Source organism: Neomonachus schauinslandi, chromosome 10 (assembly GCF_002201575.2).
Source record: "Neomonachus schauinslandi chromosome 10, ASM220157v2, whole genome shotgun sequence".
Taxonomy (NCBI): Eukaryota; Metazoa; Chordata; class Mammalia; order Carnivora; family Phocidae; genus Neomonachus; species Neomonachus schauinslandi.
Window position 1 is genome coordinate 103,725,715 of NC_058412.1, and position 24,933 is coordinate 103,750,647.

Here is a 24,933-nt window from a genome sequence, read left to right on the forward strand (position 1 = left end):
TGGAACTGAGTCCAGACCATAAAAGGAGAAAATATTTTTCCTTAGGTTTTGAGCTAAAAGGTATCCAAATTTAAGTTTTTTTGTTTTTTTTTTTTTAAGATTTTATTTATTTGACAGACAGACACAGCGAGAGAGGGAACACAGCAGAGGGAGTGGGAAAGCAGGCTTCGTGCTGAGCAGGGAGCCCAATGTGGGGCTCGATCCCAGGACGCTGGGATCATGAACAGAGCTGAAGGCAGATGCTTAACGACCGGGCCATGCAGGTGCCCCCAAATTTGTTTTTCTATGTTCATACACATACCCCACAACCTGAAAATAACCTGTGGGCAAAGAGATGTAATCTCTATAAACTCAAGTCTCACACAAATTTAATGATTTCCTTACATGTTCAAAACTGCTTCACGTCTGTTCTTGAAATGTCTAAACTAAGGACAGAGATGGAACTCATCAAGATAGGGAGGAAAAAAAGACCTGGAATTTGAGGTTTTACAAGGTTGATATTTTTTTTTCTATTTGTGCAAATGCTTTGAAAAATCCACAAACTTTTCTCCCTTGTTTTTTATGCAATTTTTATACAATTAGTCTGATAGGAAAAAGAAGCAAAATCCTTAATCTCAGTTCATTTGTGGAAGAAATGTTATCTTTTCAGATTTTTTTTTTAATTTTTTCCAAATGTGGCATCATAATGAATCATGATTTCCAATGAGGCAGAGAATTTACTGTGTGTTGGCTTATGTAAGCGAGAGGGTACATAAACACTAGGTGTACATCCTACAGGGCCCCTGGGGGGCTCAGTCAGTAAAGCATGCCACTCTTGATCTCAGGGTCGTGAGTTCAAGCCCTACGATGAGCATAGAGCTTACTAAAAAAACAAACAAACTAGGTATACATATTAGAATATACATTGTCTTTGACTTTGTCTGATAGACCATTAGGAGACCGAACACTTCATGTTTCACCATCATTTGCCTAAGAAATACCAGCACCAGTGTTCACACCCTTTGAAATGGGTCTTACAATGGACATTAGAAAAGTGAATTGTGAGGATCCAAATTTTATGGTTAAGTAATTTGGCCATGCCCTAAAAATAATAGGTCTGACTTTAATTATTTATTGCACTGTTTCCACAATTAATATTAAACTAATAAGACTTGTACAGCCTGCTGGAATGGAAGGGGGGGGCAGTCGGAATGGATGAACTGGATTCCAGTCCCAGCTCTGTCCCAACTTGCTGTGGTTCCTGGAGAAAGACCCTTAAGCTCTGGGAGCCTTAAGTTTCCTTGTCTGTAAAAATCAGAGGCTGAAGCAGTAATTTTTTGGATCCCTTCTAGCTCCAGGTGGTTTGATTAAAAATTATTTGGGCTTCAAATAAATGTAGATGTTATTTAAAAACCCTATGTGCCCTTCCTGAAATAGATTTTATTTCCTAAAATTAAAGCCACGTTCAGATGGCTCCAAGTAAGATTAAAAACAATGCATTACTATTGTGTATTGAAGAGCAGCTGACAAGGTAATGACACAGTGACATTTCTAGAACAGCTCTTCAGTAGCAAAGCAGACTTTCAAGATGCCAAATGCTTGCCCAATTCTGGTAAGGTCAACAGCCCTCAAATAATTGCTCCTTTCATACGATGTGTGCTTTTACTGGATTATTTTAAAATGTGTTTGCTTCCTTGCTTATATAGAAACTGAAAAACATCCCTCACTCTCACAAAGCCTGGAGGCAATGGGAAGGATATCAGAGGTCAGAGAAGTCGGATGTGAAGCAATTCCCAAGGGTTCATGTTGTATTTTATTTTAGCAAATGTCTCCAGATTCTAATTCAAGCCATATCAGCAGGCTGGGAAAAAAGAGCAAAAACAGAGCTTCTTGAATGAAATTCCCTGCCCCTTTGTTGGATAAACCCATGGATCCCCCTCACCCCCGTGTCAGCACTAACAAGAAAAATTGCTGAAAATCGCTTGGGTCCTTGTGTCCGCAATCAATTATTTTGTTTCTTCAGGGGTAAAGTTTGACCCAGCATATTTTTAAATGCTACAAGATTGCAGGCAAGTTTCAAAGACATCAGGAAGAAGTCGATGGCCTGACCCGGGACTAGGAGAATGACATTCTCATTAGGCCAGAGAAGGGAACTTCCTGAAATAATGAGGAATGAATGTGGCTCCTGTTATCACTCAGCTCTGAATGCAAGTGCTGGGGGCTCATGCCGAGGGGCACACAGCTCTCCCAATAAGGGCACCTGACATTTATGTGATAGTTACATTTTACCCAATATTTTCACAAACTCTAAGTTGGAAGCCATGACTCAGCTGCAAAATGTGGAAAGCAGGGCTCGGAAAGCTTAGACTCCCTCAAATTATGGTAAGAACTAGCACTTAAAGCCTTTGGATTTCAAACTCTCACTGTCTGACCTCAGTACTCATGATGAAAGTTCCTTAAATTCAGTAAAACAGTTTGAAGATATGGCCTCCAATGACAATGAGGGAAACTGGTCTTTTCTTGGGGTTGTGTTCAAGCTGTTTTAATAAAAGGTAGTTCAACCACAAATAAGGACTGCCTTCATAAAGGAGATGCCTACATTACTATCAATATTCACTTTCTCACTTCAAACTCACCTGACAGAGATCCTGGTTATCCCAGCTTCCAAATCGGGAGATATTTTATATTAGTCAAAAGAAAACTCAATTCAAGTTCCTTTTATTTATTTTTAAATGCTTTCATAATTTTCACTTTAAAAGGATCATTGTATCTTTAATTCTTAGTTCTGTTTTTAGAGTCTTCTAAATGTGATAGAGAAAACTCCATTTTGTCGAAACATCAGGATCTAATCACTTAGTCCATGACATTCATTGACCTACAATGCTATTTTGGAATATCTGTGGTGGGCATTTTAACAAAATTAATGTGGTTGCTTATATTTAACTCCAATGAAATCACAAGGGTGAGTAAGCCATGATATATGTTTTTATTTTTCTTCTGCCCTAACTGAAACCAGCCCTAGAGATAAAACAGGAAAGGAGATAGGATCTAATTACGGCCATTGCATGAATGAGTTAAATCAGGTTTTGTGTACAAAACATCTACTGAAGTTTTAAAGACAGGAACGCTATCATTAAGGCATATTTTGACCATCTACATCACACGCTCCCGTGGCCAATTTTCTTTAAATAATAAAAATAAGTTGTGCTCCATATTACCATATCCTATCACTTTGCCGTAAATGTTTTAAAATATGAAATCTAACTCAACTATTCTGTTCAAAATGACTTTTTGAGAAGCTGGGCCTGTAAGTCTTTAAACTTAATATGCTTATCTTGGTCCTGACGCTTCTAAACCTCTCCAGAACTTAACTCCTATCTTCACCCTATACTCAACTGATCCTTTTTCCACATGGGCCTTTTCCCCTCTGTTGGCCTCCATCTTTGTTTGCTCTCTTTCTCCCTCCTGTGGCAATCCTGTGGTATCACCGTTCATTTCTCCTCTCCAGAATTCCACTCCCTCATGTTCAACTGCCTCCCTAAGACATCTCCACCCATGCTCCCAGCACTTCAGATGTCCAGATATGTCCCAGCTGAGGTCTGAGGTCACTGCTACAAAACAATTGTTTGGAAGAATGGGTCAAACTATCAAGATCCATGTAAAAGTAATCAACACAAAGATTTTCATGGAGATTAAAAAAAAAAGGAACTACAAGACCAGAAAAAAAAAAATATTGGCTTAAGAAACAACAGGTGTTGGTGAGGATGTGGAGAAAAAGGAACCCTCATGCACGGTTGGTGGGAATACAAACTGGCACAGCCCCTGTGCAAAACAGTTAAAAATAGAACTACCCTACAATCCAGTAATTGCACTACTGGGTATTTACCCAAAGAAGATAAAAACACTAATTCAAAAGGATACATGCACCCCTATGTTATTTTTTTTTTAAGATTTTTTATTTTTATTTATTTGAGACAGAGAGAATGAGAGAGAGAGAGCACATCAGAGGGGGGAGGGTCAGAGGGAGAAGCAGACTCCCCACTGAGCAGGGAGCCCGATGCGGGACTCGATCCAGGACTCCAGGATCATGACCTGAGCCGAAGGCAGTCGCTTAACCAACTGAGCCACCCAGGCGCCCATGCACCCCTATGTTATAGCAGCATTATTTATAATAGCCAAGATAGGGAAGCAGCTCAAGTGTCTATCCATTGATGAGTACATAAAGAAGATGTGGTGTATATATACTATGGAATACTACTCAGTCACAAAAAAAGAATGGAATCTTGCCTTTTGTAATGATATGGATGGAGCTAGAGAGTATTATGCTAAGCAAAATAAGTCAGAGAAAGACAAATACCATATGATTTCAATCATCTGTGGAATTTAAGGAACAAAACAAATGAGCAAAGGGAAAAAGACAAACCAAGAAACAGACTCTTAACTATAGAGAACAAAACTGATGTTTACCAGAGGGGAGGGGGGTGGTGGGATGGAGGAAATAGGTCATGGGGATGAAGGAGGACACTCGTTGTGAGTGATATGGGGAATTATTGAGTCACTATATCATACACCTGAAACTAACATAATATTGTATGTTAAATAACTAGAATTAAAAACTTTTAAAAACTGGCTTTTTTATACGAAAACCATCTGAACTTTCAGTGAACTACAACCTTCATGAGCTAATGGTAAAGCGGTCATTGTTTACATCCTACTGCAGTCTTGGGGAAGACAAGAGATCGAAGAAGAGATAGAACCATCTCAGCAAACTCTTTCAGATCCCACCACTGCTTTATAGTATTTTGTAAACTCTGTGCCCCAATTTTAAGAAGACTATCAACAAAACAGAGAACTGGTGAAGGAAGTCATACCATTTAAACAACAATTAATAAAAGATGTTTCTAAGCGATTTCAGAGTTAATCTGAGCTCTTCCTATAACTGGGTGGGAATAGAAGGCAAGAACAGGTGAACTGGCTGAGTCCCACAGCCCTACTGAAGGAGCTGGGAAAGAACCATATCCTTGAACTGCTGGTCCAATACCCATGCTATCCCTATTCTGACAGATGGCGTGTACTGAAACTCACTCACATGGAAGAGGGAGTAATACAGACATGTGTTCATTCAGAGGAAAAACCATGTACCAAAGATTAGTGGTCTTTGGAATGTAGACTCTAAATCAACATCAGGAAAATTATTTAAAAATGAAAATTGTGAATTTTCAGATTTCAGAGTTGATGCTTCTCATCACCTAAGGTTGGAGATGTCCCTCTGCTCTCGGAAGTTATAAAAGGACTGTTGCATGGGTCAGATGGGAATAAATGGCCCTGTCATGACTTTTCAGAAAATAAAGTAGGGTTAGTGCATTTCTAGATCTTGTTGGCCTCTTTCCAGATTCCTCTGACCCAAAGTAGTCTAAACATTCTCTCAACTGCAAGTATGCAGTGAAATGCTTTTTGATATTTAGTCTGTATAAGAATATTAATTAAAATTCGGGGTTCCTGGTTGGCTCAGTTGGTGGAGTATATGATGGTGGAGCTTTTTTTTTTTTTTTTTTTTTGGTAGCATATGACTCTTGATCTCAGGGTTGTGAGTTCAAGCCCTACCCTGGGTGTAGAGATTGCTTAAAAAATAAAATCTTCAAAAAAAAAAAATTCAAGTGATAAACAGATGCAGAATGATTGATTGTTTGGGAAACACTTGTCCAGTTTTGTATTTGCAAATAGTCTTGGAACTAATAAAAAGCACAACTTTCTACTCCTCAACAGCCATCATCTTGCCTTTGATTTGTGAACTTGGAAGAGTCTTGCAAGAGTCAAGCCATCAAAAAGACCACAGAAAGCAGTTTAGAAAACAATGATTCATGCTGACTATACTTATTAAGATTTTTTCCACCCTAAACTAGAACAAACCATATTATAAACTCAAAGTTATGGGCTTCAGATTTTGGTCATTTTTGGACATTCATATGCCAGTCTCTGGGAAACAGAGAATTTCAATTTCAGGATACCAGCCAACATCTAAATTTTGGGAAGTTGCAGTTTGTTTGCCAAACATCCATCACTTTAATTTTATAAACTGGATATGGTATTCTTTTTTTGTTGTTGTTAAGATTTTATTTATTTATTTGAGACAGAGAGAATGAGAGAGACAGAGAGCACATGAGAGGGGGGAGGGTCAGAGGGAGAAGAAGGCTCCCCGCCAAGCAGGGAGCCCGATGCGGGACTCGATCCCAGGACTCCAGGATCATGACCTGAGCCAAAGGTAGTCTCTTAACCAACTGAGCCACCCAGGCGCCCAAGGGATATGGTATTCTTATTCAACACTTGTCATAAGCCACTGTATACTGCTTTGCTGCTAAGCAGCTGCTACGTGTCATCCCCAAACTGTATTTTCAATATTAAATACCTGAAACTTATGGGTGAGATTTTCTAACCTGTTAACTTGTTTTGAACAGCATGGAGACTATTAGAATTATCAAGAAAACCGGCACGTCAGCAATATTTAAATGACACTGGTGTAAAGAGAAAACAGGCCTTTGAAAATTCTGGGTCTGTTCTCTAGTTTAAATTATTCAAATTACTGTTTGGCTTAAGGGAAAGAAAAACACAAGAGATCGGAAGACATGAGATACAGATAAACCATGAAATGCACAGAAGTCGTGCATACTCTCGTTCCAGAAAGTTCCCGTCTCTTCTGCAGTTTATATCACAAAGTAATTTTATTAAGATTTTATGGAAAGGTCGCTATTGCATTTCTGTAATATTAAAAACTATTTTAGCATACAGAAATCCCACATGAGCCTGCAATATTAGTTCAAGACTAAGGTTATTAAGGTTTTGGCAGGGTTCAATATTAACGTTCTCCAAACATTGCAACCATTTCAAATCAGATAAACAGTGTCATATAAAACTGCATGCATAAAAATAAAATCAAGAAAATAGCATCATTCCATATTAGTTTTTAAAGATTAACTTTAAATATATTCTAAAACTTTGAGGCAGCTTATCAAAACAGTTCACTGCACACTGGCCTGGTCATTTCACAAAGGAATCAGCTACCAACCCAGGTAAGGTCTATGTTAGCATTTACTGAAGTCAACTGGTATTTTTAAGACAAATTCTAATTCAAGTGCCAATAACTTGAGTTATCTATGCAACCCCTTCTGTCTCCTGATGTTCTCATGTATGAGTGCATGATAATTAAACAGAGACAAGTCTGGTGTGTCTGTACCTGGGTCAGGTGAGTCTGCTATCCTAAGTTCTCGGACTCCTGTATTTCAGGGAAGGCGTAAGGTTGATCTAACATAATCAGACTACAGAAGCCTGGCCTTTGGCAGTGTGGAAAATTACTGTCAGGGCTTTTTAAAAATAAAATCTTCATTGGCAACAAACATGTTGGAAAATGACGATGCTCCCTGATGAGTGAAAAGCACTATCTGAAATTTACAGAGCACCCACCACTTTACCAGATACCCCATAAGTAGTGTCATTCTTTGACTCACAGGCCAAAGACTGAAGACATCACTTGGCCCACAGCTCTGTGCCCTGGAAGATGCCCCAGAAACATTCCTGATTACATGATTGTACAGATTCTAGGGATGGAGAGTCTAACGGAGATGCTGATGGCTCATGAAAATACCCTCTCAGTGGACCTCAGGACCTCCCTTCTGTTATTTTGTTTCCTGCAGATTTTAACAGTTGGCTCAAATCCTCTCTCTGTAAGGTCATGACTCATGCTGACCTCCTTGGAGTGGGTCTTAAAGATTGGGACTCCCACTGCATTTTGTGGCTGTGTTTTAAAGTAGATGTAGTACCTCAAGGTACCTTCCTAGTTCTCTGCAAAGTAGTATATCAGATTCCAAAGCTTAAGTGATTGGCTGCAGACCTGGCATTTCCTTTCTTGGTCAAAAGAATGAAATGTTGGTTCTCAACTACTCTTAGGCATTGAACACAAAGGCTTTAAAAGCCTGAAGAAATGGATGCTAGGGATGCAAAACCAGAACCAAAGAATCTCCCCTAAATGCTAACCTCCAGCCTCTTCCATCATAACCTGTAACGGCCTCCCGGTACGCTAAATAAGGACTCACCTCTGCAAAAGTTTTTAAAAATGTGAGGGAGAAATACACCACATAGGTTTATAGGTGAGTTATATTTTCAGCCTACTTGATTATTAAGTCCAACTGAAGGCATCTGCATCCAAGAAATACATAGTAAGTGGGGGGGAACCCCAAACCCTAAACTCCAGCCTATTCTCAAATTTGCATCAATATACACAACTACACAAGACAGCTCACAATTACAATGAGGCACATGGGCTCAATCTAGTGGACAAGACTGCATTCAGAGTGGAAAGGGCTAATTTTAAGACCTGACTCAGCCAATTACCATGAAACCAAAGGAGAATCCCACAAATCACTCTTCAAGGAGTTTCCTCGATTGAAGATGGACATGCTTATCATCTCATTTTGAAGGGGTTTGCCAAGGGAGAAGAGATGACATACGCAGAAGGCTCTTGGAACAATGCAGCTCTCTATACATTATTTAAGGAATTATTTCTTAATAGACACTGATTCTGTTAGCAGCCACGGAGCATTCTAGCCTCTGCCAACCCCTAGATTTTCTATGAATTCCAGGACTAGGAGGACTATGTTGTGCCAAGGAGACGAGGATCAGGCTTTACATACTAAGGGCCACTGCAAGTAAAAATGATAATTCAGTTTTTTTCTTTGAAGATGCCCAAATTAGTCACATGAAACCAATAACTCACTTATAGCCAAATTACCCTGGAAAGAAATGAGTATGTTCACAACAAGACTTGTTTGGCTTGGTTAAAAAAAATACCATTAGGAATTGACTATATTTCTAAAAACTCTAAAAATGTCTACATTGTTTATATTTATTGTTATTTTTGTAACAAATTAAAAAATATATTCCTACCACACTTATACAGATAGCTCTTTGTGCTTGATGATTTTTCTTTAGAGAAGATGAGTTTGTGAAAAAGAAAATATTGGGACACCTGGGTGGCTCAATCGGTTAAGCAGTTAAGTGTCTGCCTTCGGCTCAGGTCATGATCTCGGGATCCTGGGATCGAGTACCGCATGGGGATCCTTGCTCTGCAGGTAGCCTGCTTCTCCCTCTGCCTCTGTCTTTCATGAATAAATAAAATCTTAAAAAAAATAAAAAATATCTTCATGCTGGTTGTTTTTCATGCAGAAAGTCAATGCTCACCCCTCTGGACTGTCCCATGTGCAGCCATATGACAGGAAGGTCATTTTAAGGTAAATAATTGCTTATTTTTACTTATAACATACAGTTAGTTGGGTTTTACTAAAACTACTGAAGTAGAGCTATCTAGGCTTGGTTGAAAAAAACCTATCTTTTTGAGAACCTAAAATGTAATAAAGGCAATACATAAATATGGGACTCGTTTTTAGGAGGATCAGATCTCATAAAACGACTAGAATTAACAGCAAAAGATATAGTCTATTTGTCCTTGATCTGTTTCTGGTAGAAGGAACTATTTCTACACGTCCAAATATCATGATATATATTTTCGTAGGTATTGATGATTTGCTAGCACAGAGTCAATCTTGAAAGTAGATTTTTCACAGAGGGATTAAGGTGAAAAACCTGTTTAATGTTGGAGGAGAGGGAGTAAAAAGAATAGGATAGAGATGCACAATGTCTCCCTTTTCCATCTCTCTCCCCAAGCCCAAGTAAATCTCAAAGCCTTTGGTTCTCTATCCTTTGCATATGCAGATCTTCCCTGCATGACTATCAGCATGGCTCTCTACAGGCAGATCACTGTCCTCATGTCACCATACTTGAGAGGCCCCCTCCTGGCCACTCATTTATCAAATAGCTTATCACCCCTCCCACCACCAGGAGTTCTCCCCTTGCCTGTTCTACTTTTTCTACATAAGACACATCAACATCTGATATCTATTATTTTATATATTCTATTTTCCATATACCCCCAGCAGAGTAGAAACTTGATGTATCTTCTTTTCTGCTGCATTTCTGTCATATAAAACATGTGACACCAAGTTGATGTTCAATATATACTTGTATAGAATGAATAAATGCCTCCTTCTTTTGACTTTTCCACAGTGAAGGAATTAACAGAGGGATCCAAACCTTCAGTGGCCTGATACGTTGGTAACTCTACGTTGGTGACTCGGAGAGAGTAAACAATTAAATGGCACATTAACGTTTCCAATGCAAAAGGAATAAATGAGGGCACTAGGGTTAAATATAGCCTTCTGCCTCTTCCCCAAGGGATTATCTGTTAGTTATTTCACTGTGTCTCTGCTCGACTAGGACACTATCTAGAATTTGATAGTAGGGAGGGCATGGGCCCCACACTTAGAAACCCAATCCAGCAGGGAAGAATAGGTAGTAGATAATTCAACACAAGCAGTAAAATATTTTACAGGAATTGAGAGATAAGAGAGGTAACCTCTACCATCATTTTGCTTCTAAAAGCACAAACCACTTCATACAACCCTCTGCCCTCTCTCAAATCCATATCATTACAAGACTCGCCTCCAACTTCTGAAAGCCTGAAGATGGAAATTCCTGGTGTCTCTGAATACAACGGATTCTCAAAGGCCTGAATGGATTTTTGTTGAGTAAATAAGCGAGTTATAACTATCATTTCAGACAGTGTTAACACCTAATCACATAAAAGGTTTTACTTTCAGGGCGCCTGGGTGGCTCAGTCAGTTAAGCATCTGCCTTCAGCTCAGGTCATGATCCCCGGGTCCTGGGATTGAGCCCTGAATCGGGCTCCCTGCTCAGCGGGAAGACTGCTTCTCCCTCTCCCTGCCGTACCCCCTGCTTGTGTTCCTGCTCTCGCTATCTCTGTCAAATAAATAAATAAAATCTTAAAAAAAAAAAAAGTTTTACTTTCCATCCTCCTTTGCCTCCATCCTCAGTACGGCGCCACATGACTAGGTCCAGCCAAGGGGCTCTGACTAAAGATGAGGCATGATCCTTTTGGGCTAAAACATATACTGCTCCTTCTCCAGGCACTCTAGACAGTTTGCAAAAATAGCCACAAAGTCTTCCCCTCCCCGTATCATGCCCCTTGGCAGTGTGACCCTGCAGCTTCTCCGTTCAAGAAGTGGAGATGATTTCTCCACATGGATCTTGGATCTGGGTTTGGCATTGTGACTTGGCTTTGTTGCAAATCAGACACATGAAAAGCATGTACAGCCCTTGTACATTGGGGCTTTCTTTCTTGTTTCTTTTTGGAACTCTGAGACTACTATGTTAAAAGACTGAGGAAGCCTGCTGGAAGGAAAGGCCACATGGAGAGAAGCCTCCAACAAGCCAGTTATCCTGGCTGAGACCCGAAATACGAGATTCAAAGCCATCTTAGATCATCCAGTCCTAGCTGAGCCACTCCAGACTAATAAAACCTCCAAATGAATATGCAGAACTGTGAAAAATAACACAACTGTTTTTTTTTAAATCCACAAAATTCTGGGGGTGGTTTGTTACATGGCAAATGCTAACCGCTACACCTGCTGAACAAGGACGGGTGGGTTGAGAGGTCTCTACAGGACTCTAGCAGTAAGTGCACATTCTGGTTATGTTATGTAAACACTGCTATTAAAAAGGATGAAGATGATCCAGGGAAGAATGAAGAGAATCCAGAAAAAAAAAAAAAATAAGGGAGCAGTTAGAAATTAGCAAAGCAATCCAGGGTATGCATATGGGAGAATAATAAAACCAAAGTCAGCTACCTGTGACTATTTCAAGCCAGGATTTAAAACTGCAACATCAGTTTTCTGGAAGATAGTAATTATTAGGAGCACAAATCTGTCCACTTGACTGTGAACAATTTGACATAGAAAGGTTTGTATCTTACCTGTCTTTGAACCTCCCCAACCTGCTTCTCCAAACTCTATACGGAGCAGAGTGACTGGTATTTTATGAGGCAATTAGAGACTCTTAGAGGAGGATGGAATATTCGAATGAGGAAAGAAACAACTCCATTATGCAATGTGGTAACAAAGTGTTAAGTCTATACTTTACTCCACATCCCTTTGATGTCAGGCTTTGAATTCTCCCAAATTGTTCTTATTTATGGCTCCCATTCCGTTCACAGGAATAAGTAAGGCAAAGACTGTGTGATAAATAACAATCATGAAGGCTCCACATTAGGGCATCTGGGAGTTATAATAGCATTTTACAGCCGGGACTGTAAAATAGCCATTTACAATATTTAGCTGCACTTTTTACTTCTGGATGTTTTACTTTCTGTTTCACCCAGATGGCTGATATTTGTAACTGGTACCCAGATAAATAATGTAGTTATGTAATATTTATTGAAATTTTTGAGCGTTTAATGCTTCAATACTTTTTTCTAATTAAGCTAAATAAGAAATATTAGCCATCTAATGATATAGTTTTCCCGGGGACCCTAAATTGAATTCATTCTCAACCTAACTTTAAAAAATCATTCAGCTCCACATTTCCAACTAAACATAGATTATCATTTTTAAATATAAGAACCTACACTTTGTGAGCAAATTTAGGTAATATGATATGTGATAAACATAAAAGTAAAACATTTTAGAATTTAGTTTAGAAATCTATTTAGCTTCACCATTCAGTTGACTGACTTTGACCGTCCCAGGCTAGAGTGTTTTCATTCTATAATTTCAACCTAATATACCATGAATTGTTTTGAATGTGCTTATGTGCTTAGCCTATGGACCTGACTCATAGCCAGCTAAGTACAGTTTCAAATTTTTCTTTTACATGCAGAATATCACTTGGATAATTCACAGATTATTAATAGTCACACTTTCAAGTATTTAACTTTATTTCCCATTGTGTTCTAAAATGTTTTCTCATATCTAACCTGTATCAATACTCTGTGTGATAGGTGCTATTATTGTGTCTGTTTTACAGATAGGGAAATTAAGGTCTGGGGCAATTAAGTCATTTGCCCAAAGTCACAAAGCTATTAAACGACGGGGCCAATATCTGAATGAAGCCCACCTCATCTCAGAGTGGAGATTTCCACTTTCTCTTAAAAAACTAATAGTATGGTTCTTTTAAAAAGTGAAATTTCTAAGAAAGTTTGGAGCATGATTTAATAGGGGAAATTCCAAAGAAACCTTCAAAGCAGCATCTATTATGTAAAATGTGGTATAGCTTTTTTTTTGCGGTGGGGGGGGTCTCATGGAGCAGATGTTTCTTTGCCTTAAGCTAATAGTCTCCTTCCTGTCTCCTTCCTTTGCTGAACTGTAACATGAGCAGGTCTTCAGGCGCTGTTATTACGAACATGCACCCAGCATACAGAACCACACTTCTGTACTGGGATTTATCTATGGATTTGATAGCTGGATTTACTGGAGCATGCTCGGTGAGGATTTGTGTCTCCCTCCAGTTCTCTTAGAGTGAACTTTCATGAAGGAAAGTTGGGGCCAAAGTTAAGAGCCAATGAAGAGCAGGTCAGACTCACAGCATACAATGAACAAGTCCCAAACACAGGTATGCAGTGACATTAAAAATCCAAGCAAGGTAAGCATGACTTTTCTTCTTTCTTCCTGAGGAGAATGCTTTCCTGGTTGCTGACTCCAGCTAACGGGATGAGAAATCTGCTGACATCAGGACAACATCTCACCTCCCTCCCCGCCCTCCCCATCACACCAGTGCATTCCACCTTTCAGGTCAAAGAAGGGAGCAGAACATACTTGCCCTTTGACAGGTCTTCCTGCCTCCTCATCCCAACTTGGGAATCCAATGTGAAGAGCCAATGTTTTGGTCCAAACTCCCCTGGGAAATGGGAGTAACCAAATGACCCTTGGGTCTGAAAGTCAATGAATCGCCTTCCAGGGGCTGAACTCAGATCAAACTTCTCAAGGGACATGCCCTAATAGGGGCTTAATCTTTACCCCCAGAAACTCCACAGCTCCCTTCTCTAGTCAGAGGGCTGATATTTTGTGTACATGAGTCTCTTGGTTCCTTTTGGCTCCCAGCAACCAAACAAGCCAGTCCCCATCTCAGCTTCAGTATCTTGGCTTTACCATCTGCAAAATACAAAAGGGGCTACCTGGCCAACAGCCAGTCTGTTTATAGTGGAAAACTTGGAACACCCTAAACCTCCAACAATAGGGTGAGGTAAAGTGTGACAAAGCCCACGATGGAACAGTACAAGGCCATTAAAGGTGACGGTTTCAAAGAGCTTTTCATAACATGGGTACATGGCTGGTATTTTAAACTGTAGAACATAATACATGATTTCAACTATTCAAAAACATGCACACAAACAAAATGCAAAAGACTTGAAGGAAAATACTCAAGTGTTAGCCGGGGGTTTCATTTGGGTGAAGGTTTCTTGCCAAGATTTTTTCTTTTTATAATGCACTAAATTTTTAAATGATCACATCTTATTTAGATTTTTAAAAAATACTCCAATCTCCATAAGGGATTATCAAAATGATGACGAGCTCTTGGAAGCTGCCGAGTAAGACAACTGTTGATACCCCTGACATTGCTTTCATATCTCACAGTTCAGCTTAATTTCTTGCTACTCACTTTCCCTGGACTTTCTTCCCCATTGTTGTCTCTGCCTTAAGTGAACCCCCATCCACCTAGCTTCCTATCTTACAATCCGGTCTCTTCTTTGAAGTCTGGTTCAAATGTCCTTTCCTCCTCCAGATGCTCTCACGTTCTCTCTGCCCTTGAACCCACAGCCCTTTTCACACATCCCTCCCAGGCAAAGAACCTTTCCATCTAGTGCTAGAATCATTTTAAGCTCATGTTGAAGCCTGAGAGAAATTTTAGACACATAGGAAACTGAATTCATCTTTGTATATCCCACACAACGCCTCACACACAGGAAGCACTCAATACTTGCAGATAAAGGAATAGAGATGAAATAAACAGGAAAAAGAATAAATTAGTAAGCGAAGTATTTAGTTTTAGGTTTTGTCCTTAGAGATCTTCCCAGTCTCTAGCCAGGTGCCAAACCCCAAATTCTGGTGCCCACAATCACACAGAGTTATCAGCCATCTTGCTTAACTGAAGCTGACCAGCATACAACATATCTGCATTAATATGCAACCCACCAAAGGAAAGAGATACAGTAAAACTTATAACTAGATGGGGAACTCCATAGGGCAGGGCCTGTGAATCTTTCTCATTTTTGTGTTCTCCTGGAACATGGTAATTTCTTAATATGTGCTTGTTAAACGAATGAAATGAATGAGGGAACGAACAGTCCTTGCCTGAGATGCCCCATGATAGTCATGCATGTATGGATAATATTCATTTTCATGTCAGTTGTCAATGAAAACCCATAGCAATGACCATGTTAGATGACACTGGAACCCCCACTCTCATCTCTGCGAGCTGCGAGATCCTATGCAGCTCCCTTAAGCGGCATGCTGCAGGCAACAGTATCTACCTACTAAGTCCCTGTTACTGTGGTATTAGGTAAGTGCATGCAGAGGACTGAGCACAGTGTCCAGTAACAAGTGAAGTATGACATGAAAGGTAGCTCTTATTGTTATTGGGAGCACCCGTTGGAATAACCACAGATGAATTAGTAAGCAAACACCTTTGCTCAAAGATTTCCTAGCATGCCATTTTGGAATTTCATAAGTAGAGTTACTGTGCTTTTCTTGAGTAAAAGTACTTGCAAACTTAGAATAACTCAGTTTCTGGGTGTCCTGTGTAAGCCATGTACATCTTCACGCACCATGCTGTTCTTAGAAATCCAATCCTGCCCGAAAATCTTGCCAATAGAACATCAATACCAACTCGTTTTCAATTTGACTGCAACAAAATACACTGGCCTGGGAATGGCAAACACCTTCCTTGATTTACAGAACATCTCAGTAGACAGGAGAAGGGCACTGCCAAGTATTCAAGTCTTACAGTTCGCAAGCCATCCCTGATAAGTACTGTTGTAACCAGGAGATTCCACACAACTGGAATTCTGCTCGCCCTGACCTTAAGCAAGTTTCTGTTCTCAGTGTCCAGATCTCCAAGAAAATAAGATGGAAACATTTGCTCTGAGTGGCCTGTGAGATTTAATTGAATAAAAATAGCATGAAGTTACCTTCTAAGGCAATCATGCGGTCCTGTGCTAGAACAGGGGTACTACTGTTCCTGATTTATTTTAAGGAAGAAATCACATACACAGAGGAAAATTATCATGAGAAAAGAACTGTTGGAAAATAGTTTTATTTCATGGTTTCAAAACAGTAGTGTCTGGCCTATGCACCTCTTAAACCGTGGACTTTAGGCCCCGTTTCTCCTACACAGGTGGTTGTCAATGAAAACCCATAGTCACAGTCATCTGTCATGGCATTTGGGGCCCTGGACAGGGGACATCCCCCTTCCTTCATCCTCTGCAGTGAATGATGCCCTAAAGGAAAGGAGTACCATAAGACTCATAAGAGAACTGGTCTCACCACAGGAAAGACCCTTCCTGACACTCATCAGCTATTAACGATCTAACCCGCAGTGGCCTTTTTGTAACTGTAGCTCAGGGTTAACAGCTGAAACCCTAGTAATTGGACCGCTGTGGGAAATTTGGAATCGGAGGGCAGATGGTTTCATAGTGTGCATCTTTCATCTGTTTTTGCCCTAACGATAAACTGCAGCAAGGGAACTGCTTGGGCTGAGACTCGGAACTCAGGACTCTCATGTTCTCAGGAAAAGAAACAAAGGGGCTCTCTTTAGAAAAATCAAATTGTTGTTAACAAACCCAAACAGCAAAGTTCTCTTTTCTTCTGTTTTGTTCAGGCCTGTTTGCCTTATCTATGGAAACAGCACAGGCTTTTCAAAAACTGGCCTGAGCGGTCATTCAATATTATGTTGCTAAGTAGTCCTTTCTAGGTTAAACATGTTTATGCCACATAAAGGCTGAAATTTCACTCAACTGGTTATAGCCCGTGACTAACAGAGTGAATCTACCTCTTCTCATGCATGGAAGAAAGAGGCCAGTCACACAATAGGATCTGGTTGAGAAGTTGGATTACAGGAGCCGGGTCCACGGCTTCTCAGGCTTTACCCTACATCCAGACCACGAGCCTGTTAAAAATGACCTGTCCTGCTCAGCAAGTCTGGGGGTGAGGACTAAAACGCACATTTCTAACAAGCGTCCTGGTGATCTCCATGCTACGGGTCCATGGACCATATTTTGAGTAGCCCAGGATTGGGATCTGGATCTTATTTTCTGGAATTGCTCCTTATCCAAGGACTTCGACTGTGGCCAGTGAGCTCGTGGTAATAATGTGTGTGGTAAGATGGGAAGAAAGAACAAGGCTCAGGAAGGAAACAGCTATGCTGGAGTTTGGGCTCTACCAATTAATAGCCACATGACCTTGGGTGACTCCCCGAATCTCCATTCTTTGTTTTGCAAAATGAGACAAATGATCCTTCTCTCACAAAGCAGAAAGAATGAAAGATACAAATATGTATACGGACGCGCGATTCTAATAGGGGCTTGTGACCTACTGCTGACAGATCAGCCAAATCCATGCATTCCTGACCTTCCGGGGCCCACACACAGCCCCATTTACCTGCTTCCCTTGCAGTTAGGTAGAGCTGTGTGATGGTTCTCATCTGTGAAAGGAGAGTCGCAGTGATGGGTACCAGACCTAGGCATGCTCATAACATCCTCCCACATGCATTCATTCCTCTATGAAATCTGCCTCTTCTAGGTGGCCATTAGCCCCTGGGGGAACTTGGAAGGTAGATATGAAAGATGTCAGAGCTTCATCAGCTTCATCCCTGAATAACTGAAAACACACAGCAGCCCCGCCAACCGTTTCACCTGCCTCATACTGCTAGATGAGCAACACACGTGAGCCATCATCTATTTGTGGCCGCCTTTGTTAAAAGCGGCTAGCCCACCTATGCAATATCTTTCCCATCTTTTTCCTTCCCTTCTTCCTCTTCCTATTCCCTGCCTCCCTACTGTGCTCTCCCCTCCACTAGTCCCACACGCATCCTAAATTATATGTATTGGTTAAAAGCATCAACTTTGAAATGGAAACATTAGGTCCAAAATCATTTCCATTCTTTCCTTGTAACAGAATTGGACAAGGAAGGCTAGATAAATTTCCCAACCTCATTTTCTTTAACCCTGCAATAATCATCCCACTGCTCACCTCTTGGGAAGGTCACATAAGATAATGCGCATAAAGCAGTTAGCACTTTACTTGACCAAGTAAAGCACTCCATAAACCGTGGTCTTTCCTCTGTTCTTCTATTCTTTCTTCTGTCCTTTTTTTATTCTCATATGAATAGGGTCCCATTTGATAATAAGCCACCTGCTTCCTCCCCCCCCTGCCCTGTGTCATATGTAAGGAATATCATAAATCATTGTCCGTGTGGTTGACATCAGTATTATCCATAATACGGTACAATTCTAAAAGAGCCTCCATTACATTCAAAGAGTTCCAAGCTAGAAAAATTTTTCAAGCATAGTGAGCATGGTTATATCTTTCTCACACTTGAATGAACAAACATTACAAAGCTAAAAGGGGGAAGGAGGAAAAGGACTAGGTAATTAGTACAGATTTTTAAAATTTTACACAGGCAGGGAATTTACCATTTGCAAATCTGGATTGTACAGAAAAAGCAGGACTGTCAGCTAATGAGGGACATTTATGTGATACATTTATTTTCATACTGGAGCAACAGATAAAACCCATCAGCCAGGAGAGAAACCCTCCAAAGAAACAGCTTCTGTTGTCTGAGTGTTCCAGAAACAAAGCATAGAGCAAAATAAGGCCTGGCTTTCATAGGACAAATGATAGGTTTCTCTTTAACGCTATGGTATGTTTAAGGATAGCATTTTCCATTATAAAAGTGCATCGCCCAAGGTTGCTGGAAATAACTTTGTTGTTCCCAAACATACACGTGAAGGTTCATATATGCACACAATTTCAAATGTATTTACATGTGTAGAAATAGAATAAAGTCCAAATCTGATTATTTGGAGGTAAGGACATCTTGAGTCTTAACCCCTAAGGAGTACAGCACCCATGATGAGGGAGAAGATTCACAGAATCCCTTTCACCCTGCTGGTGGATTTTATTCTCTTTCTGATGGCAAATTAGAGAGATCAGCACTGCTATTCCTTAGAGACTGCATGCATACAAAGTCTACTAAAAGAACGTGCCACGAGTAATATGAACTGAAGAAACTACAGATTTCTACAGGAAAGCCAAAAGGGCCAGCAGTGCACGGAGAACTATGCACATCGTTCTCTGACACTGAACTTGCCTTTCTCTTTCTAAAGGGAAATGAACTGTGAGAACAAGCGAATGCTGGCCTGGAACAGAAACTGTGAAGTAGTTAACACAGTTAACTCAGGGGGAGGCCCCCATTGGAGATCGCCCACTCCACTCCTGTTTCTCCTACCTTAACAGCAGACTTCAGTACTTACAACTATGGGCGCTGGAGTCAGACTGCCTGGATTCAAATCCCAGCTATACCTTTTATAGCTGTGTGATCTTCAGGAGGTTACTTAACCTCTCTGTGCCTCAGTTTCCTCATTTGTAAAATGGAGACAATGGGGTGCCTGGGTGGCTCAGTCGTTAAGCGTCTGCCTTCGGCTCAGGTCGTGGTCCCGGGGTCCTGGGATCGAGCCCTGCATGGGGCTCCCTGCTCCGCGGGAAGCCTGCTTCTCCCTCTCCCACTCCCCCTGCTGGTGTTCCCTCTCTCGCTATGTCTCTGTTAAATAAATCAATAAAATCTTTAAAAAAAAAAAAATGGAGACAATCACGGTGCATACTTCAATAGGGCCATTTTGAGGATTAAAGGAGGTCATATAGAAATGGCTTAGAAGAGGGCCTGACATCTAATTATTGCTCAATAAATGTTAGGCAGAAGTAATCATAAAAGTGGTAGCAGAATCATCCTATGCTCCACCTATATATAGGTCTTTCACCATTCATTACATGCTTTGCAAAAATAGATCATCATCCCTCCTCCATGGTACTTGACCCATGTCAAACATTTAATACATTTTTTTTTTAAAGATTTTATTTATTTGGCAGAGAGACAGAGAGAGAATGCAAGCAGGCAGAGCAGCAGGCAGAGGGAGAGGAAGCAGGCTCCCCACGCAGCAGGGAGCCTGATGTGAGGCTCGATTCCAGAACCCTGGGATCATGACCTGAGCGGATGGCAGATGCTTAACCGACTGAGCCACCCAGGTACCCCATAATACATTATTCTTTAATAAACATTCACTAAGGATTTAAAGCAATCAAAGATTTCCATCTTGTCTACGAGTTTTCAGCCTCCTCTGAGTTACATGTGTAGATTTCCTCCCATGCAACTTTAAAATCTTTTTCAAAAAAAAAAATATAGAAGCACCTCCTGTTGGGGCACCTGGGTGGCTCAGTCTGGTTAAGCATCTGACTCTTGGTTTCAGTTCAGGTTATGATCTCAGAGTTGTGAGATCGAGTCAGGCTCCATGCTCAGCACAGAGTCTGCCAGAAGATTCTCTCCCTCTGCCCTTCCCCCCATTTGTGCCCCACTCACAGCCACTCTCTCAGATAAATTAAAAAAAAAAAAAAAAGTACCTGCTGTGTATCAGACACTGTACTAGGTACCAAAAGAGGCAAAATGAAAAGAGAAAAATGATTCTTGTAACCAGAAGTTCATTGCTGCTGGTAAATAAGCTGGGATGACCTACCTTTTTCATTAGAACAAATATCTTGCCTAATATCAACCAAGACCTCCTTTGGGATTTTAAGGGTATGTTCACCATAAAATGTATCATACCTACTCACCCTCTGGGACCAGAGTATCCCAAAACAGTGTTATTAACAGCCCCCAGAGCAGAGCTCCTATAGCTTATTTGCTTTGCAAAGAGCAACCTAGGAAATATACAACTTGCCACAATGAAATGTACTTAGAAAGTGCTGAAACAGTGTTGTCCAGAATAACATTTAATGGGGGGGGGGGGACTGATAGCTTAGGTTGGCAACTTAGCACTTTATAAGCACTTTAATAATTACAGCAGTGTATAAAGTATCAGTAACGCTCCATCTTGGATTTCTGACCGCCTATCAGCATCCTCATTAGCAGAGCATTTTTTTTAAAGTACTAAAGCACCTACAAAGTTTAGGGTACAAGGCCCTGATCTTAGTTCCATCAAATTATTATTATTTTTTTTTAAAGATTTTATTTATTTATTTGAGAGAGAGAATGAGAGACAGAGAGCACGAGAGGGAGGAGGGTCAGAGGGAGAAGCAGACTCCCTGCCGAGCAGGGAGCCCGATGCGGGACTCGATCCTGGGACTCCAGGATCATGACCCGAGCCGAAGGCAGTCGCTTAACCGACTGAGCCACCCAGGCGCCCTATTATTATTATTTTAAAAAATTTTATTTATTTGACAGAGAGACACCTCAAGAGAGGGAACACAAGTAGCGGGAGTGGGAGAGGGAGAAGCAGGCTTCCCGCCGAGCAGGGAGCCCAACGCGGGGCTCAATCCTAGGACGCTGGGATCATAACCTGAGCTGAAGGCAGACGCTTAACAACTGAGCCACCCAGGCACGCCCCCATCAAATTATTTTCAAATGATATAGCAGAACCTGATTGCAACATAGTTCTGTTTAGAAGATTTTTATATATCAGGAGGTCAAAAGATGTCCCTCTTAAATCTAATAAGCACACACTCTAAAAGCCTCAACTGATGGAGAAAGCCTGGACATTAAATGCATCTTCTGACTCCAGGCACAGGTGCTGTAAAGAACTCCACTATGTTTGCATTTGGACAAGCCTTCTTGGAAGAAGCTCAGTTTCTAATTAGCCATCTCACTGGTCCGCAAACATTTTATGCAGAATGTATTAGTTACTCATACCTCACATTGTTCAGAAATGATTTATGGAAGTCATCTGGATAAGCAGGTATCATCTTAATTATAGATACATATAATTATATGTATACAAAATAGAGCTGACAATGTTAATGTCTTCTAAATGACATCAAGCTTACATGCAAAGGTAAAGCCAAAACTCAAAGGTGAAAAGCATGGACTTTATTACCAGGCAGGCCTGGTTTCAAGTTCTTGATGAGCTACGTGAATTTTGGGGAAGTACCTAACTTCTGTCAACCTCAGCTTTTTGACTTGTTAAATGTTGATAGAACTACTACCTCCCTGATAAGGTTTTGAGGCAGTGAACAGAATACACGGGATGTCTGGAGTATAGTGAGCATAAGCAAACTTCTTGGTTTCTTTTTTTTTTTTTAAAGATTTTATTTATTTATCTGAGAGAGAGAATGAGAGACAGAGAGCACGAGAGGGGGAGGGTCAGAGGGAGAAGCAGACCCCCCGCTGAGCAGGGAGCCCGACGCAGGGCTCCATCCCAGGACCCCGGGATCATGACCCGAGCCGAAGGCAGACGCTTAACAACTGAGCCACCCAGGCACCCCAAACTTCTTGGTTTCTTCACCCCTATCTGCTCAGCTGAGCCTAAGAAAGTATAGAGCTGTCAGGGTTCAAATAAGATATAAAATGGACAACCAAGAGACTTGACATAATGAATGATCACAGAACCCTTCAGGAAGAAGAAGGATAAGGCCTCAAACTAGGAGAATCCAAAGCTCATTTATTGCATTCTGCCCACTAAGTCCATTGGGAACTGATACTGGATGATGCAACCTTTTTTCTCTTTTTCTGAGCTGTTGGCTAACAGTGCTTTCTCCTACTGCAAATGATAAACCAATTTCTACAATGAATCATCAAAATATGCTGAAATCTGTCTAGAGGAAAGGCTCCCTTGAATAGAGCCAAAAATGTTTCCCCTTTTTTGAGATGGAAATTTAGGTGGCCTTGGTGGCCCTTCTGTTCTAATCTGGCACCAATCAAGAGATAATTCATTTAAAAAGTATTTCATCTTTTGGGAAACTCATTGAGGTGGTATGAATAGACTTGCTACATTGTAGGTACTTGGTCTAAATATTAGAATGGAAAGAATGGAAAAAGTTCCATTTCTTGAGATTTGTCTAATTAAGCTGCTCCTATTCAGGAATCATAATTAGACTACATAACCTGATTGTCAATAAAGAACACTTAGTTTGTGGTCACCCAGGAAAGGGAGGACATTTGCCTTCTTCCTTTCTTTATTGTGATTAAGAAGCAAAAGGGAATTCATAATACCCATGCTATTTTTAAAAATACAGAGATTCTGAGTAAAGGGAAATATGTGATATTCTCAAAAGTCATGAACAGCCTATGTGTACAGTGAAATACTACTCAGCAATAAAAAGAAAGGGATTATCTATACAAGAGACAAGATAGGTGAAACTCACATGCATTGTGCAAATGTCAGATTCAATACACACTGTATGATTTTACTCTAGGTCACTCTGGAAAAGGCAAAGCTATTAATGATAGAGAAAAGATCAGTGGTTGCCAGGGGTTAAGGAAAGGGCTAGACTACCAACAGGCAGCAGAGTTTTTTGGAATGTCAGAACTGGTGTGCACCCTAATTAGGTCCGTGGTTAAGAACTCCATGCATTTGTCAAAACTCCTATAACTTATACCAAAAATATAAATTTTACTATCTGTAAATTTAAGCATAATTTTTTAAAAAGAAAATACCCTTTTTACTTAGGTTTAATCTTAACACTATTTTAAACTTAGTAGAGAAGTGGGTTTCCCTTGATTAAAAGGTACTTCATTCATAAAATCCCAGGAGAACCTACTTCTTCCCTCACCTTTCATTGGTTTAACTAACAATAAAAATTGTATAAATTTAAGGTACACAACATGTTTGGATATAGGTATATATTGTGAAATGATTATCACAAGCAAGCTAATTACCATTATCATATCACATAGTTAACATTTCTTGTGTGCGGTGAGAACATTTAAGATCTACTCTCAGCAACTTTCAAGTATATGACAGTGTTATTAATGATATTTGCCATGCAGAACATTAAGTCACCACAATTTATTCATCCTACATAACAGAAACATTGTACTCCTTTGACCAATATCTCTCCATCTCCCCCAGGCCCCGGCAACCACCATTCTACTCCCTGCTTTTATGAATTTGGTTGTTTTGGATTCCACATATATGTGAGGTCATGTAGTGTATCATTCCATGTTGCCACAAATGACACGATTTCCTTCTTTTTTTAAGGCTGAATATATTTGTGTGTGTGTGTACACAAATACATACATATGCATATACCATGTTTTCTTTATCCATTCATCCACTGACAGACACAGGTTTTTCCCACATCTTGGCCATTCTGAATAAGACGGCAATGAACATAGGAGTTGATAATAGAGATACTGATTTTATTTCCTTTGGATATATACCCAGGAGTAGGATTGTGGAATCATATGGCAGGTCTATTTTTAATTTTTTGAGGAAGAAGGAGAACCCATTTCTTAAAACTGCAGTATACACTGTGGATGGTCTCCGTATACTTCCATTCTATCCTTCCTTAGTTGGGTAGGCCAGCTAAATGCTAAATGTCCAAGACTCCTTTGCAGCTGGGTTCCAATTAGAATTGGAACCAATTCGAAGCACTTGAATATCTGAAGGGCAGTGACCATCTTCCTGCCGTGAAAGAGGTCTTAGGGTGGCCCCTGCAAGGCCAAAAATGGCATGCCCTTGTACTGAAAAGTCCAGCGGTGGCCACACCATTCCTCAGTCTCTAGCTGTGCAAGCCATTCGGTAAGCACCTAATCCCCCCACACTAAATCTTTCTCTGCTTGAAACACCTAGCGTGGTTTTTTTTTTTTCCCTGCCATGATCTCTGTTGATATAAATTTGATTTATAAAATGGCCCCAAGCCATGATCCCTAAAGATAGGATTATTTGGAAGTTCCAGAAAAATTTGATTTATTTTTTTTTTAAAGATTTTATTTATTTATTTGAGAGAGAGAGAATGAGAGAGAGCACATGAGACGGGGGAGGGTCAGAGGGAGAAGCAGACTCCCTGC